Source organism: Zingiber officinale, chromosome 2B (genome assembly GCF_018446385.1).
Source record: "Zingiber officinale cultivar Zhangliang chromosome 2B, Zo_v1.1, whole genome shotgun sequence".
NCBI lineage: Eukaryota > Viridiplantae > Streptophyta > Magnoliopsida > Zingiberales > Zingiberaceae > Zingiber > Zingiber officinale.
This window is the reverse complement of record NC_055989.1, coordinates 125,255,480-125,271,473: the sequence shown is the minus strand read 5'-3', so window position 1 is coordinate 125,271,473 and position 15,994 is coordinate 125,255,480. Positions and strand designations below refer to the sequence as shown.

The window sequence follows — 15,994 nt, the reverse complement described above, 5'->3', positions numbered from 1 at the left end:
TATGTTCAATTTTTCTTTCATTTCACTCTCTCCTTATTTTCTCTCATCATACTTTCTCTCTCCTCATTCATTCATTACATTTTCTCTCTCAATATACTTTCTCTCTCCTTATTCTCTCTCATCACACATTTTCTATCATTTCTCTCTATATTCTCTCACATCACACACACACTCTCTCTCATCATTTTCTCTCTCTTCATTCTCTCATTTTTTTCATCATATTTTCTATCTCATCATACTTTCTCTCTCCTCATTTATCATCACATTTTCTCTCTCAATATACTTTCTCTCTCCTCATTCTCTCTCATCACACATTCTCTACTATTTTCTCTCTGTATTCTCTCTGATCACACACACTCTCTCATCATTTTCTTTCTCTTCATTCTCTCCTCATTTTTTCATCAGACTTTCTCTCGAATTATATGTTCTCTCTCCTCATTCTATCATCACATTTTCTCTCCTCATTCTCTCTCATCACACATTCTCTACCATTTTCTCTCTGTATTCTCTCTCATCACACACTCTCTCTCATCATTTTCTCTCTCTTCATGCCCTCCTCATTTTTTCATCATACTTGCTCTCTCCTCAATCTCTCTTACCATACTCTCTCTACATTTTCTCTCATCATACCTTCTCTCTCTTCATTCTCTTCCATCACACTCTCTTCTCATTTTCTCTCATCACACTTTCTCTCTTTTTATTTTTTCCCATCACACTTTCTCTCTCATTATATTTTCTCATCATACTTTTTCTCCTCAATCTCTCATTTTCTCTCATCATACTTTCTCTCTCTTTATTTCTTTCCTATCACTCTTTCTCTCTCATCATACCTTTTCTGTTTTCAATCTCTCCTATCACGTTCTCTCTTCTCATTTTCTCTCATCACACTTTTCTTTTTCTTCATTTTTTCTCATCACACTTTCTCTCTCATCATATGTTTCTCTCACATTCAACTTTCTCTTCCATCTAATTTTTTCTCTTATGTTCCTCTAAGGGTAAAAAAGGAAATTTAGGTTCATTCCGATTGAAAATATTCAACTAACCAAACATTATTTTTAAGACTGATACCCAAGCTCATACACATTCCCATTCCACAATACTATGACACCCATTTCCATTCCGATTCCTAGGAGAGAACCAAACGCCACCTTAGTTAACGACTGATCTAGAAGTCCCGAGCACAGCGCAACGCACCCCTCCTACATCGATTGATTTGAGGTTGATTCTAGTCCGATTTGCTAGATGGATGGCAAGCAAATGTGTGATTATGATTTTCCCTTCTTATTGTCAATTCTTCTCCTTTATCTAAAATTAATACTAAGATTCATACTTGCCCCAACTTCGTGGGTTACAAAATACAAAGTAGAGTGTTAATCCAAAAAATACTGTATATTATATATATCATTTACTGATATCCTCTAAAGTGGGTTATTGTTTCTTATAATAATTCATCTTTGTTCATATAGCTTTTATTAATCTGGAGGAAAAATATAGTCTTTACTCAATTTCCCTTTTATTGATTCTTTTAATAACTTATCCTTTATGCTAAAAAAATTTAACATATTTATGTTCGTAGAATCTGGTGCGCATACCCTCGAGGATGTTATTTATAATTTTTTATACAGTGACAAATATTGTCCGAGCAAGACGACTATCCCTGCTATAGAGAAGAAAATCTTCGGGTCATGACAATCGCTTACTTCCAAGTCGAGCAATGCTAGAACATCTAGATTATCCCAAAAAATTATTAGTAATAGTCTATCTTCAAAATTAGTTATAGAAAACTCTGATACATAAATTATCAAGAAAATAAAATTTAAAAAATCAATTAAAAATATATAGTGTAGTAATAAATTTAGAGGAGCATAAAGAGATTTAAAATTTAAATATTAAATGAGACAAATAACTAAGTAGTGATTAACTTCTAAATGTAGATAAGTCTTGCTTTCGATTTACCTAATAGGTGAATTAAGAGAAGAAAAAAAACTATCTATCTTCAAAATTAATCTAGCGAAATATACCCACCCGAATCATTAAAAAAATAAAAGCACATTTAGAAAACAAAACTAAACCACGAGGAAGTTTGAAAAGTACTGTACTTCCTTCTATTTTTATTTTGATTTTCAAACCCACATTTTGATATGCTTCAGTTTCGATAATTAATGAATAATAGGGTTTCCTAATTTCTTGTCAAATTAAACAAAAATAATAAATCACATTGCTAATTGGATTATCCTTAGTTGTCGCCAAATCGAAGGAAACTACAAGATCAAACACCGAATCATTAACGAATGTGAGTTGGTTGCTATAATTATAAATAATCACCTCCTCTTCCGTAAATCATCCACAAGGACAAGAGAGATATTCAAAACCACGGATCATAATGCTTAAGCTTTGACAATTATAGTAAGTTTTTCTTATTTGTTGTCAAATTAAACCAAAAATAACAAATCACATATCGAATAGTTGCTAATTGGAGACTATAAATAAGCACCTCTTCTCTTCTGTAAATCATCCACAAGGAAAAGATAACGTTCAATTACTGCACCAATGACCTCCATCTTTTTCTTCTTTCTCTTTGTTTCTTTTCTCTTGTTCGCCAAAGGGGCTGCCTGCGACGAAGAGCTTAAAGCATACATTGTTCACGTCGAAGATCAACCGGATGTTTCCGCGAATGATGGAGACTACTACACCTTCCTTTTGGCCGGAACATTAGAGATCCAAGAAGATGATGCGGCGTCGCGGGTTATACACTCCTATCGGAATGTTATGACCGGCTTCTCGGCGATGCTGACGGAGAGGGATGTGGCGGCCATGTCGAACGTCGACTGGTTTGTGCGCGCCGTTCCGATCTTGGTTTACCGTCCGTTGACCACCCACACGCCACTGTTTTTGGGGCTGCGTCACCGCACTCACAGTGTGTGGAACGCGACCAACATGGGGGAAGGCGTCATCATAGGCGTCCTCGACTCCGGCATCACCCCTGGCCACCCTTCGTATAGTGACCGCGCCATGCCGCCTCCTCCACCCAAGTGGAATGGACGTTGCGACTTAGGGAACGTGTCGTCATCGACCGAGTAGTTCTGTAACAATAATCTCATCGGCGCCCGATCCTTCATCAACTATAATCGGTCCCGGAACGGATCGACGGATTCGCCTATTGATAACGATGGCCACGGTACTCACACGTCTAGCACCGCCGCCGGCGCATTCGTGAAGCGCGCTAATGTGTACGGGCTAGCCAGGGGAGTAGCCGCTGGAGTGGCCCCCCTTGCGCATCTCGCCATTTATAAGGTTTGCGCGAATGACGAGTGTCAGGCGCACGACATACTCGCTGGGATGGACGCCGCAGTGGAGGACGGTGTGGATGTGCTTTCAATCTCGCTCGGTAGTGACCCTAGTCCATTCTACCGCGACCCAATTGCGATCGGCGGTTTTAACGCCATGCGCAAGGGAGTCTTCGTCAGCTGCTCGGCCGGCAACTCAGGGCCGTTTAATTCCACCGTATCCAATGACGCGCCATGGTTACTCACTGTGGCGGCCAGCACTATGGACCGTGAGTTCTTGGCCACCGTAAAGCTTGGCGACGGTAGCGAGTTCTACGGCGAGAGCATCTACCAGTCGCAGGGATTCTCATCGAAGAAGTATCCTCTAGTGTTCCCTGGCGGCGCTTCCACCTTATGTCTCAACGGTTCCCTTAACGGTATCGACGTGAAGGGAAAGATTGTGCTCTGTGACCGCGGCATCAACGGGCGGATCGAGAAGGGGGAAGTCGTCAAGCAAGACGGTGGCGCCGGAATGGTGCTTGTCAATGCACCGAAAGACGGCTACAGCACTATCGCCGATCTCCACGTACTGCCGGCGTCGCACATTCCCTATGCCTTTGGACATAAGATCAAGGCTTACATCAACTCATCCTCCCTCCCGACGGCCACCATTGTCTTCAAAGGCACCATTACCCATGTGCCCCACTCTCCGGCGATAACTTCCTTCTCCTCCCGTGGGCCTAGCCAAAATACACCGGGGATCCTCAAGCCCGACATCACCGGCCCTGGTGTCAACGTCCTTGCTGCTTGGAACACACAAAAATTCAATGTCATCTCCGGCACCTCCATGTCCTGCCCCCATCTCTCCGGCATCGCCGCCCTTATCAAGAAAGCCCATCCCGACTGGTCGCCCGCAGCTATCAAATCTGCCATAATGACGACGGCCTACGTAAAAGATAACACCAACAACCCCATCTTTGACGAGAGGAACCTTCCAGCCGACCTCTTCGCGGTGGGAGCCGGCCACGTCATGCCTCTAAAGGTCCTTGACCCGGGACTCATCTACGACATCTCTCCGACGGACTATTATCCATACCTTTGCGGCCTTGGCTACAGTGTCTCCGACGTGAGAATCATCGTCCACCGCAAAATCAACTGCTCGTCGATCAAGAGCATCCCAGAAGGAGAGCTCAACTATCCTTCCATCACCGTCCGACTGCCGACGAATGAGGCAAGGACGGTGACCTTCACAAGGACCGTGACCAATGTCGGCAAGGCAGCAGCGACTTACTACGCAAATTTAGACGTGCCCGACGTGGTTTCGACACGTGTAGTTCCGAGAAGCTTAACCTTCGAGAAGGTTAATGAAAAGAAGAGCTTCAAGATTAGTTTCAAGCGAAGGAGTGACTATGGGGCGTCGTCACCGACTGCTAAAGGGCAATTGATGTGGGTTTCCCAGGCGAGGAGTGTGGTCAGAAGTCCAATCTCCATCATCCTGGAGTGATGATGATTTATATAAGCAAAGGAAGCTATTAATTCCCCATATGTATATTAATTATCATATTCTTATTCATGTATATACATCTAAATTTATGAATATTGCATGGACAAGCATTTATCCATTTTTTTTCATTTTGTAAAAATTTTAAATTATAATTCATGTCTGTTTTATTTGTAATTATTTCTTATACTATTAAAATAATTTTACAATATCTCTTGGTTCGCTTGAACAATAGATCATGCTACCACCTTATTTTACTTTAACATTCTCACTCTTTAGAAATTATTGCCTAATCTATTTGATCTACTTTTGTGGGCATAATCAATCTCATCTTTCATCATGCTTTGTCACTTTGAATGATTGAATCACGTAACATATTTGGCTCGCATCTCAATATATTTAGCTCATTTAATCGACTCAAGTGGGGATTTTGAGTCAATACATTTTCATATATTTTTGTCATATCTTATTCGCATAACTACATACTTTTTCTACATTACAAGAAAACCTACAATTAACAATCCAAATTTTAGTGACCGAATATTATTTAGCCCACAACTTAGTGACGTAATTAATATTCTGTCATTAAATTTCCATTGCTAATTGTTTATGTCGCTTATTTAGCGATGAAAATTTAATTCCATCGCAAAATTATTGACGAAAAATAAAATTCATCATAAAATTTGCCACAGAAATGAAATTTCGTCTCTAATTACCGACATTATTAAATTTCAGTCATTAATTTTGCAAATTTTGGGTTTTTCCAGCCCGACTTTTCCCCTATCTCACTGATCTCTCTCCCCGAACGCCGACGTCGTCCTCTCCGGCACGCTGTCTTCTCTATAGTCCTCAAGAACAATAAGACCGGTGGCGTCGATAGAGGGGGTGAATATTAACTCGTCGCTTTTCTTTGACTCATTTTGTCGTGTTCGTTCTATCAAAATTAGTCGCAATGGTATATAATAAAAACAATAATGAACGAAAACAGATGTGCGGATTTACTTGGTTCCTAACCCCCAAGGTCAATATGTCAAAGGCTTAAGTACGAGAGGCGCCCACCCACTAGTTTTTCTCCTTTCTGAAACTTTTCTGGAGGTGGAGAAACCACTTATTGATTTAAATCACAAGCACAAATAGTAAGATAAAGTATGATTTGCAAATACAAAGAAACTTAGTTAACGACTGATCTAGAAGTCCCGAGCATAGCGCAACGCACCCCTCCTAGATCTTCCCTGATCACAAAGCTTCGCCTTGCTGTCTTTTCTTTCAAGCATAGAGGTAGAATAATGGAAGAATGATTATCTTGAATGTAGAGCCTTTGTCCCCTCTTATAGAATTAGATTAGATCCTCATCTAAATGAAGTCATATCTGGATCAACTTTTATCTAGATAAAGCCATATCTGGATCAAGTCTTATCTTTATCCACTTCATCTGAGTTATCATTTTCCTCATCCACATCATAAAGTTGAACCTAATTAACTTATATGTCAACATTTCTAAAAACTCACCAATCTGGAACTGAACCCAATTGGTCTACCGAATCGCTAGTTCGGTCTATTAAACATGTTTGGGTTCGGTTCAATCCGAGTCAAGTTCAGTTCAACCATTTGCATTTGTTTGCTCTATGTTTTGCTTTCAACTCTAAGTTCCAAAAAAAATCATACAACAACAAACAAGCAACATAAGCCTTAATCATGTAAGTCTATCTTATCTACTAGGCTTACCTTTTGCATGAAGCTTCCTTCTCCAAGTCTATCACCTAAGGGTCAATCTCTTAGGATCTAGCCGCACTCCTTTAATTCTATCTGACCTACTAGGCTTTATGTTTGACTTGCATCCAAGACTTTACCACCGAATGCCTACTCTTTAAGTTCTCACCATCCAGGGTTCACTCCCCCAAGGATTTCCCTTTACCAAGCATCCGGTCACCTTTGACCTGCTTGGATTTACCCTTACCAGACATATGATCCTACAAACTTGTCTGGACTTTGCCTTATCTAACCTCCAGTTATGATTTGTCCTTGCCAGACATCCAGTCCTACAAACCTTCCTAGACTTTGTTGTTGGTGCAATCGACCCAAGTTTGATCGGTATGATCATGGTTTTGATGTGTGTGTCAAAGAGTTTAAGTTAGGCTTTTATATTGGTTTGATATGTGTGTTTGAGTCATGCAGGACTTGGTGAAACACACATGAGGAGCTTGGTGCGGCCAAGTGTGGGAAGCTCATCGAAGGGCTCAGATCCTTGAGTTGGTGAAGGGTGGTGTGGAAGACATCCGAGGGACCATCGGACGAGGAGCAATGGAGTGGAGACAAGGGAAGCAGATTTTAAGGCAACGTAAAGGATGGCACGGAGAGGAGACGCAGGCTCGGGTGCATCTGAGGGACGAAGGTCGAGGAAGAGGGCTTCAAAGACGACTCCAGAAAGGATAAGTGCGTGAGAATGTAATGGACCAGTCGACTGATCCAATTTCACAGAAGGCACAGAATAGTTCTGTGCTCATCTGCAAAGGGGACCAGTCGACTAGCACATAGTCGTTGGCAGGATCACGAATTCTACAGAGTGTCGTTGGCTGTGTCCAATAGTCACACCAGATGACTGATGCATGGATCATTCGACTAGTGTCAGGGTTGAGTTGATATGATGATCAACTCTGTCCTATTATTTAAGGGAAGCTTTGAGGTATGAAGGAGGTTACTGATTATTGTTGAGTCACTCCTTGTCATTGTTTAAAGCTTCCAAAGCCTATTCACTTCCTCTCAAATCAAGTTCCATCTTGTAAGATGAAGAGAGCCTTGTGAGAGGTTGTTGTAACGACCCAACTTCTACTACTAAGCTGTGAGCCGGATCGCTACAATTGTGCTAAACTATACTGTGTGGAAACTGTACTAATTAAAATTTTTCTAAACTATCATCCTTCCTGGGTTCTACATGTGCTAAGGTAGGTAAATGAACTATTCATGACTTGTTTACCTTTCCCATGGTCAAAGAACTGAACCCAGACATTTTCTCGCTGATAACAGACCTCCCGATCGATCCATTGATCGATTGGAACATCGGATCGATCCAGTGATCGATCCGGCCGGCTGCTGCACGCGGAGCCTGAGTTGGATCGATCCTGTGATCGATCCAGCACGCTACTGTGCTCGGGTAATAATTTGGATCGATCGGCTGATCGATCCAGACTGGTCAATCGATCCAGTGATCGATCCCAGAGCTCTCTGTTCGCGACAGAGATTTATGGATCGATCGGCTGATCGATCCAAAAACCTACTGTTCGCGGAGCAATTTGCCCAATCGATCAGCTGATCGATTGGAACCCCCCAATCGATCCACCGATCGATTGGGGTTTCTGATTTCTGCAGTTAAGCTCTGATTTCAGCACTTTGGCGTGCCAAAACCCCACCTAACATCTAACTAATGCATCATAAACTATTCTAACAACAGGTAACAACATTCTAACGACATAAACTAGTAATCTAACTTAACATGGGGCATAGTTTAGGAATTCATGGCAACACACAACTAAAAGTGCCTAGAACATGAAAACCAAAACCAATAAATAAAATGCTAAAGTAAATGCTAAAGAGTCTAATGCTCAATTTGCTACGTCCCCTAAGGACCTTTGATTCCAGTTCCATACACACACATCCTCATCTGCATTGACCTCCAGCCTCCACTGCTAGTCCACTTTTCCTTTACCTTTATCTGCAGTATAAGAAAAGTAGTATCTGTAAGCTAACAAGCTTAGTAAGAAACCATCTACCTCACAAAAACATGCGACGATGCAATATGATTTTCAAAGCATGCTATTTGAAATAAACTGACTAGGCTAAACATATAAACATGGCATATGATCATACAAGCATAACAATCAAGAACTGAACATGAGCTATCATAATGTATAAGCAAGGAAGAGTTAAACTGAAGCTAAACTGGTACTGAATTCAAACTCAACTAACATAACAAAATTTGAGTTTTGAAAACTAATACATAATAGGTGAAAATACTAAACATGCTGTTGGGCCCGGCAACTGTACTTGCTGTGCGCGCATCCCTACTAGACCCGGGGTTGCAAGTCCCGAATTTAGCAGGGTTGTCTAGGCTATCTGAACCTAGGGACGACTGTGGGAGTCCAACCCAATGGATATCTAATCCAGTACAGTGCCACTGAAAATAAAATACTGATATCTATAGCTAACTGATATAACATGCTATTTCTAGGTTATCTGAACCTAGAGCTAGGTTATCTGAACCTAGAGGCGACTGTGGGAGCCCACCCATTGGACCGTAGTCCCATAAAACTGAACTAAACTAATGTGCTAGTTTAAATTCCTCTAATGCATTTAACTGAGCTATTAAACATAACTAAGGTGGTATTTAGCTACACTAACATTTTACCGAACACTTGGTGTGCTCCAACTCTCTCCTCTAATAGGGAGATCACCTCTAGGCACCCGACAACGTCTAGAATCTCCAACTAAAGGAGAACAACGTGTCCGGCCCATCTAGAGGCGTTCAACTAGATCCCTAATCCTCGAGGAGGGTTTAAACATACCCTATGTGCCGAAAAACCTGCATATAGCTAAAACTAATGCGTAGGAAACCAAACGAAGCTATTATACCGCAGGTGAGGGGTTTCTTACCTCGTATGCTAAATTCCTTACAATTCTATTCGCTAGAATTCCGGTGGAGATGACCTTCTCGACGACCCGCTCACGTCTTCGCGTTCCTCTCGCGGAGAAGAACCTCTTTCGTGTTGGAGTCGTCGCCGGAAGATGAGCCGAGAGCCCTTGGGGCTTGGGCGCCGAGAGAGGAGGAGGAAGAGGAGTGGGCGGCGGTGAAGGTTTTGGGAGAGGGATAGGTCACGGTGAAATTTGATATTGCCGAACCAAGTTCTCAAAATAAACCAACCCCCAACTTAACCTTCCTATTTATACTAAGTGACTAATTCGGCCAACCCAATTATAATTATAATTGGTTCCCTTTCCTTTCAGCACGGCCCTGCTGGGTTCAACTGGTTACCAACATTATCCCTAAGCCATAGGTCTCGGGTTCGATTCCCGCCTAAGCTATTTTGCGGTTCTAATTAATTTTGCTACTTCCGCTACTCGGAAAATTCCGGAAAAATATCTAAAAATTCCAGAAAAATCATACTATATTTCTAAAACAGTTTTGAGAATTTTCGGGCATTAAAAGTTCGTCCTCGAACTTAGAATAATTCTGGGTACTTCTGTCTCATGCTGGCTTCTGTCTCCCAAGTTGCCTCTTCTGCTGTGTGACTGTGCCAAATGACTTTGACTAATGGTTCTTCCTTGTTCCGCAATTTCTTAACTGCTCGGTCTATTATCTGAATAGGCCGACTATCATGAGATCATCACGGACCTGTACCAACTGGGGCTCAATCACCTGGGTGGCGTCTGGAATATGCTTCTTCAGCATGGAGACATGAAATACGTTGTGGACAGCTGACATCTCCTGAGGTAGCTCTAGCTCATATGCTACCTTGCCTACTCTTTCCGTGATAAGGTATGGTCCCACATATCTGGGAGCTAGCTTGCCCTTCTTCCCAAAACGCATGACTCCCTTCATGGGAGCTACTCTGAGGAAAACTGTATCCCCAACTGAAAACTCTAGGGGTCTGCGTCGTGTATCAGCATAGCTCTTCTGACGGCTCTGTGCTGTCTCTATCCTCTGGCAAATCTGCTGTATGGCTGCTGTGATATCTGCTACTAGATCTGTCTGAAGCTCTAGTTCCTTCTGTTCACCACTCTCATACCAGCAGATTGGTGATCTGCACCTCCGCCCATAGAGTGCCTCATAAGGTGTCATGCCGATAGTGGCCTGATAACTGTTGTTGTATGCAAATTCTGCTAGACTCAGATATTTGCACCAACTTCCCTTAAAATCTAGGGCACAAGCTCGGAGCATATCTTCGAGTACCTGATTTACTCGCTCTGTCTGACCATCTGTCTGAGGATGGAAGGCTGTGCTGAATTTTAACTGGGTGCCCATAGCTGACTGTACACACTTCCAGAAGTGTGATGTAAATATGCTGTCTCTGTCTGATATAATGGTACGTGGGACTCCATGAAGTCTGACGATCTCCTGGAGATACAACTGAGCTAGCTTCTCCATGGAGTAGGATATCTTGATAGCTAAAAAGTGGGCTGATTTAGTCAACCTGTCGACTATTACCCAGATGGCATCAAAACCATTCGTGGTTCTGGGTAGTCCCACTATGAAGTCCATAGAGATATCCTCCCACTTCCATTCTGAGATCTGTATAGGCTGCAGAACTCCTCCTGGTCGCTGATGTTCTGCCTTGACCCTCTGACAGGTGAGGCAGATGCTAACATATCTGGCGATGTCTCGCTTCATCCCGGGCCACCAAAAACGTTTCTTCAGGTCTTGATACATTTTGGTGGAACCTGGATGCATCGCATAGGGAGTCCTGTGAGCCTCATCTAAAATCTGTCTCCGTAGCTCCTCCTGATCTGGAACACAGTGTCTGTCACTAAAATACAACACCCCGCTATCGGACACTCTGAATTCTCCACTTCCTGATTCTGCTAGCCCTTGCTTGGGTCCTGCTCCTGAGCTGACTGAATATCCCCAAGCAAGGTGGACTCTAAGGTCATAGTAGAGAGCTGTCCAACGATGAGTTCAAGACCGAAATCTACGATCTCCTTCTGTAGGGGCGGTGACATGGCTGTAAGAGATAATAAGGTAGCACTGGATTTCCTGCTAAGTGCATCTGCTACCTTATTGGCTTTTCCTGGGTGGTAGAGGATGTCTATGTCATAATCTTTGACCAGCTCTAGCCACCTGCGCTGTCGCATATTCAGATCCTTCTGAGTGAAGAAGTACTTCAGACTCTGATGATCTGTATACACTCTACACTGAGCTCCATACAAGTAATGTCTCCAAATTTTGAGAGCGAACACTACTGCTGCAAGCTCAAGATCATGAGTAGGGTAGTTCTTCTCATAATCCTTGAGTTGTCTGGAGGCATAGGCGATTACCTTGCCATCTTGCATCAGCACTGCTCCTAATCCCAATTTAGAGGCGTCACTATATATATCGAAGCTGTCTGTATTCTCTGGCAGTGTCAGAATAGGTGCACTAGTCAATCTCCTCTTGAGTTCGCTGAAGCTGTTCTCGCAGTCCTCTGTCCACTGAAATTTCTTGTTCTTCCTGGTGAGAGCTGTCAGTGGGGAGGCTATCCTGGAGAAGTCCTCTACAAACTTTCTGTAATATCCTGCTAATCCCAGAAAGCTCCTGATCTCGCTGGCATTCTTAGGTCTCTTCCAATTACTTACTGCTTCTATCTTGCTGGGATCTACCATAATACCATCCTTTGAGATGATGTGACCCAGGAAGGACACCTGATCTAGCCAAAATTCACATTTCGTGAATTTGGCGTATAGCTGGTTCTGCTGAAGGGTCTGCAATACTAGTTTCAGGTGCTCTGAGTGTTCTTCCTGAGTTCCTGAGTAGATAAGAATGTCATCGATAAACACAATAACAAACTGATCTAAATACTCCCTGAATACTCTGTTCATGAGGTCCATGAATGTAGCTGGAGCATTTGTCACGCCAAAAGGCATGACTACGAACTCGTAATGTCCGTATCTGGTCCTGAATGCTGTCTTCGGTATATCACCCTCCTTGACTCTGACTTGGTGATATCCTGATCTGAGGTCAATCTTAGAGAACACTGCTGCTCCCTTTAACTGGTCGAACAGGTCGTCTATTCTGGGAAGAGGATACCTGTTCTTGATCGTGACCTGATTCAGTGCTCTGTAGTCTATGCATAGCCGCATGCTTCCATCCTTCTTCTTCACGAACAGTACAGGCGCTCCCCAGGGTGAGTGACTAGGGCGTATGAAGCCCTTGTCAAGCAGCTCCTGTAGTTTCTCATGAAGTTCCTTCAGTTCCGCTGGAGCCATGCGGTAAGGCGCTTTGGAAATAGGATTGGTGCCGGGGAAGAGCTCTATCTCAAATTCAATCTCCCTGACTGGTGCTAGGCCTGGTAACTCTTCAGGGAAGACTGCTGGGTAGTCACATACAACTCGGACCTCTGCTAGCTGTTGGTCCTTGTCCTGGCTGGTATTGACTACTTGTGCTAGGTACCCCGTACATCCCGAATCCATCAAATTCCGTGCCTTCATAGCTGAGAGAAATTTTATGGCTTTTCTCTTTGGTTCTCCAATGTACTCGAACTGTGCTTCTGCTTCGGGTTGGAATACGACTTTCTGCTTACGGCACTCTATGGAAGCACCGTATCTGATCAGGAAGTCCATTCCAAGGATGACATCGTAGTCAGTCATTTCCAGCAGGATCAGATCACAAAAGAGTTCCCGGTCTGCTATAATGACTGGCACTGCTCTGAGCCAGTGCGTTGACGCCATAACTTCTCCCGAAGGTAATGTTGTCATAAACTGACCACTGAGTACCTCTGGGGGTATTTCTAATTCCTCGGAGAACATCCTGGCTATATATGAATGGGTTGCCCCAGTATCAAATAGAACAGTAGCACTATACTGAAAAATGCTAATCTGACCTGTGACGACTGTCGAGGCATTTGCTACGTCCTCTCTGGTGAGTGAGTAGATCCTCGCATTCGCCATAGCTGGAGGGGCTTCTAATCTGCCCTGGCTGATAAGTGGACCTTCTAGAGCGGCCTGCATCTGATGTAACTGGGCTGGCTGGCCTGCATACTGAATCTGTGGTGGCTGAGGAAGACCGGTCTTGTTCGGGCACTGCTTGGCCATGTGCCCCTCTTGTCCACATTCAAAGCATCCTCGTGTGCCCTTGCGACAAACCCCTGGGTGGAATTTCCCACAAGTGGCACACTTTGGATAACTGGGTCGCTTGCTAGATGGTCCTCCTTTTGAGTCACTCCCTGATTTGCGCTTGCTGTTGGAGTTCCCTTTCCAGTTAGAGCTGTGGCCTTGCTGTTTTTGAGTGTGAGAGTTTCCTTGGCCCTTGGACTCTAAGGAGACTTGCCTCTGCTGCTTCATGCTGTTCTGGTAATGCTCTGTGGTCAAGGCACTACTCACTAACTCCTCTGTGGTTTGTGGCCTATGTATGCCACCAGCCACGTTCACTGCTATCTCTGGCCTCAGCATCTTGAGCATCAACCTGATCCGTTCCTTTTCTGTGCTGACTAGCTCTGGGCACAGACGAGCCAACCTGTTGAATTTCTTCACGGCTTCCTCAACTGATAGGTTGCCCTGACGAAACTCGGTGAACTCGTCATAGTGGCGGTTTGTAACCCGCATATGAAAGAACTCCTCAAAGAATTCCTTCTCGAAGTCAGCCCATGTCATCTGGTGCACTGGGCGCTTCGTTCTGATCCTTTCCCACCACATGCGTGCGTCTCCTGTCAGGCAGAAGGAGGCACACTTCACCTTCTCGTGTTCTGGCCAGTCCAGAAGCTCCATCGTGCTCTCCAGTGTTTTGAACCAGGCTTGTGCATCCCATGGTTCACTAGCGCCTGAGAAGTTCTTTGGCTTGACTGCCACTGGATCGGATAGGCTTCCTTTCTTGGCTCATCTGCTGGTGCTGTAGGCTGGTGGTGGAACCTCTAAGACTTCGGGAGTCGTCAGATTCGGTTCTGGGGTTGTGTTCTGCTGATTAGCCTTCAAGGTGGCTATTTCATGTTGCTGTTCAGCTAGCTGTAACTGAGCCACTAATGCTGTAAGGTCTGGAGGAGGCACTGAACTGCCTGCCTCTTGCTGGGGCTCAGTAGCTAGTGCCCTTCTAGCTGGGCGTCCTCGTGCCATTTTTAAAGACATAGAGGACATATGTATAACTACTACTATCACAGTTATATAATTACTGATATCATGTTCAAAGACTATCTCATACTAGCAGGAAGTAGGCATATAAACATGAACTGTAACTAGAAAGCAATAACAATCAAGAGAGTAGAGGTATTCTTACTTGGAAGCTGCAGGTACAATGCTGATGTGTGTGTAGGAAGTATGGAACACTACTCTGATACCACTCTGTAACGACCCAACTTCTACTACTAAGCTGTGAGCCGGATCGCTACAATTGTGCTAAACTATACTGTGCGGAAACTGTACTAATTAAAATTTTTCTAAACTATCATCCTTCCTGGGTTCTACATGTGCTAAGGTAGGTAAATGAACTATTCATGACTTGTTTACCTTTCCCATGGTCAAAGAACTGAACCCAGACATTTTCTCGCTGATAACAGACCTCCCGATCGATCCATTGATCGATTGGAACATCGGATCGATCCAGTGATCGATCTGGCCGGCTGCTGCACGCGGAGCCTGAGTTGGATCGATCCAGTGATCGATCCAGCACGCTACTGTGCTCGGGTAATAATTTGGATCGATCGGCTGATCGATCCAGACTGGTCAATCGATCCAGTGATCGATCCCAGAGCTCTCTGTTCGCGACAGAGATTTCTGGATCGATCGGCTGATCGATCCAAAAACCTACTGTTCGCGGAGCAATTTGCCCAATCGATCAGCTGATCGATTGGAACCCCCCCCAATCGATCCACCGATCGATTGGGGTTTCTGATTTCTGTAGTTAAGCTCTGATTTCAGCACTTTGGCGTGCCAAAACCCCACCTAACATCTAACTAATGCATCATAAACTATTCTAACAACAGGTAACAACATTCTAACGACATAAACTAGTAATCTAACTTAACATGGGGCATAGTTTAGGAATTCAAGGCAACACACAACTAAAAGTGCCTAGAACATGAAAACCAAAACCAATAAATAAAATGCTAAAGTAAATGCTAAAGAGTCTAATGCTCAATTTGCTACGTCCCCTAAGGACCTTTGATTCCAGTTCCATACACATCCTCATCTGCATTGACCTCCAGCCTCCACTGCTAGTCCACTTTTCCTTTACCTTTATCTGCAGTATAAGAAAAGTAGTATCTGTAAGCTAACAAGCTTAGTAAGAAACCATCTACCTCACAAAAACATGCGACGATGCAATATGATTTTCAAAGCATGCTATTTGAAATAAACTGACTAGGCTAAACATATAAACATGGCATATGATCATACAAGCATAACAATCAAGAACTGAACATGAGCTATCATAATGTATAAGCAAGGAAGAGTTAAACTGAAGCTAAACTGGTACTGAATTCAAACTCAACTAACATAACAAAATTTGAGTTTTGAAAACTAATACATAATAGGTGAAAATACTAAACATGCT

At 43.4% G+C, this 15,994-nt stretch overlaps 2 pseudogenes; one reads left to right on the top strand and one right to left on the bottom strand.

Moving 5' to 3' along the window:
* Positions 1-2,550: 2,550 nt before the first annotated feature.
* On the top strand, positions 2,551-4,770 carry LOC122048656 (annotated as a pseudogene).
* A 782-nt stretch (positions 4,771-5,552) lies between these two features.
* The window catches only part of LOC122048655, a 30,913-nt pseudogene continuing 20,471 nt past the window's right edge, over positions 5,553-15,994 (bottom strand).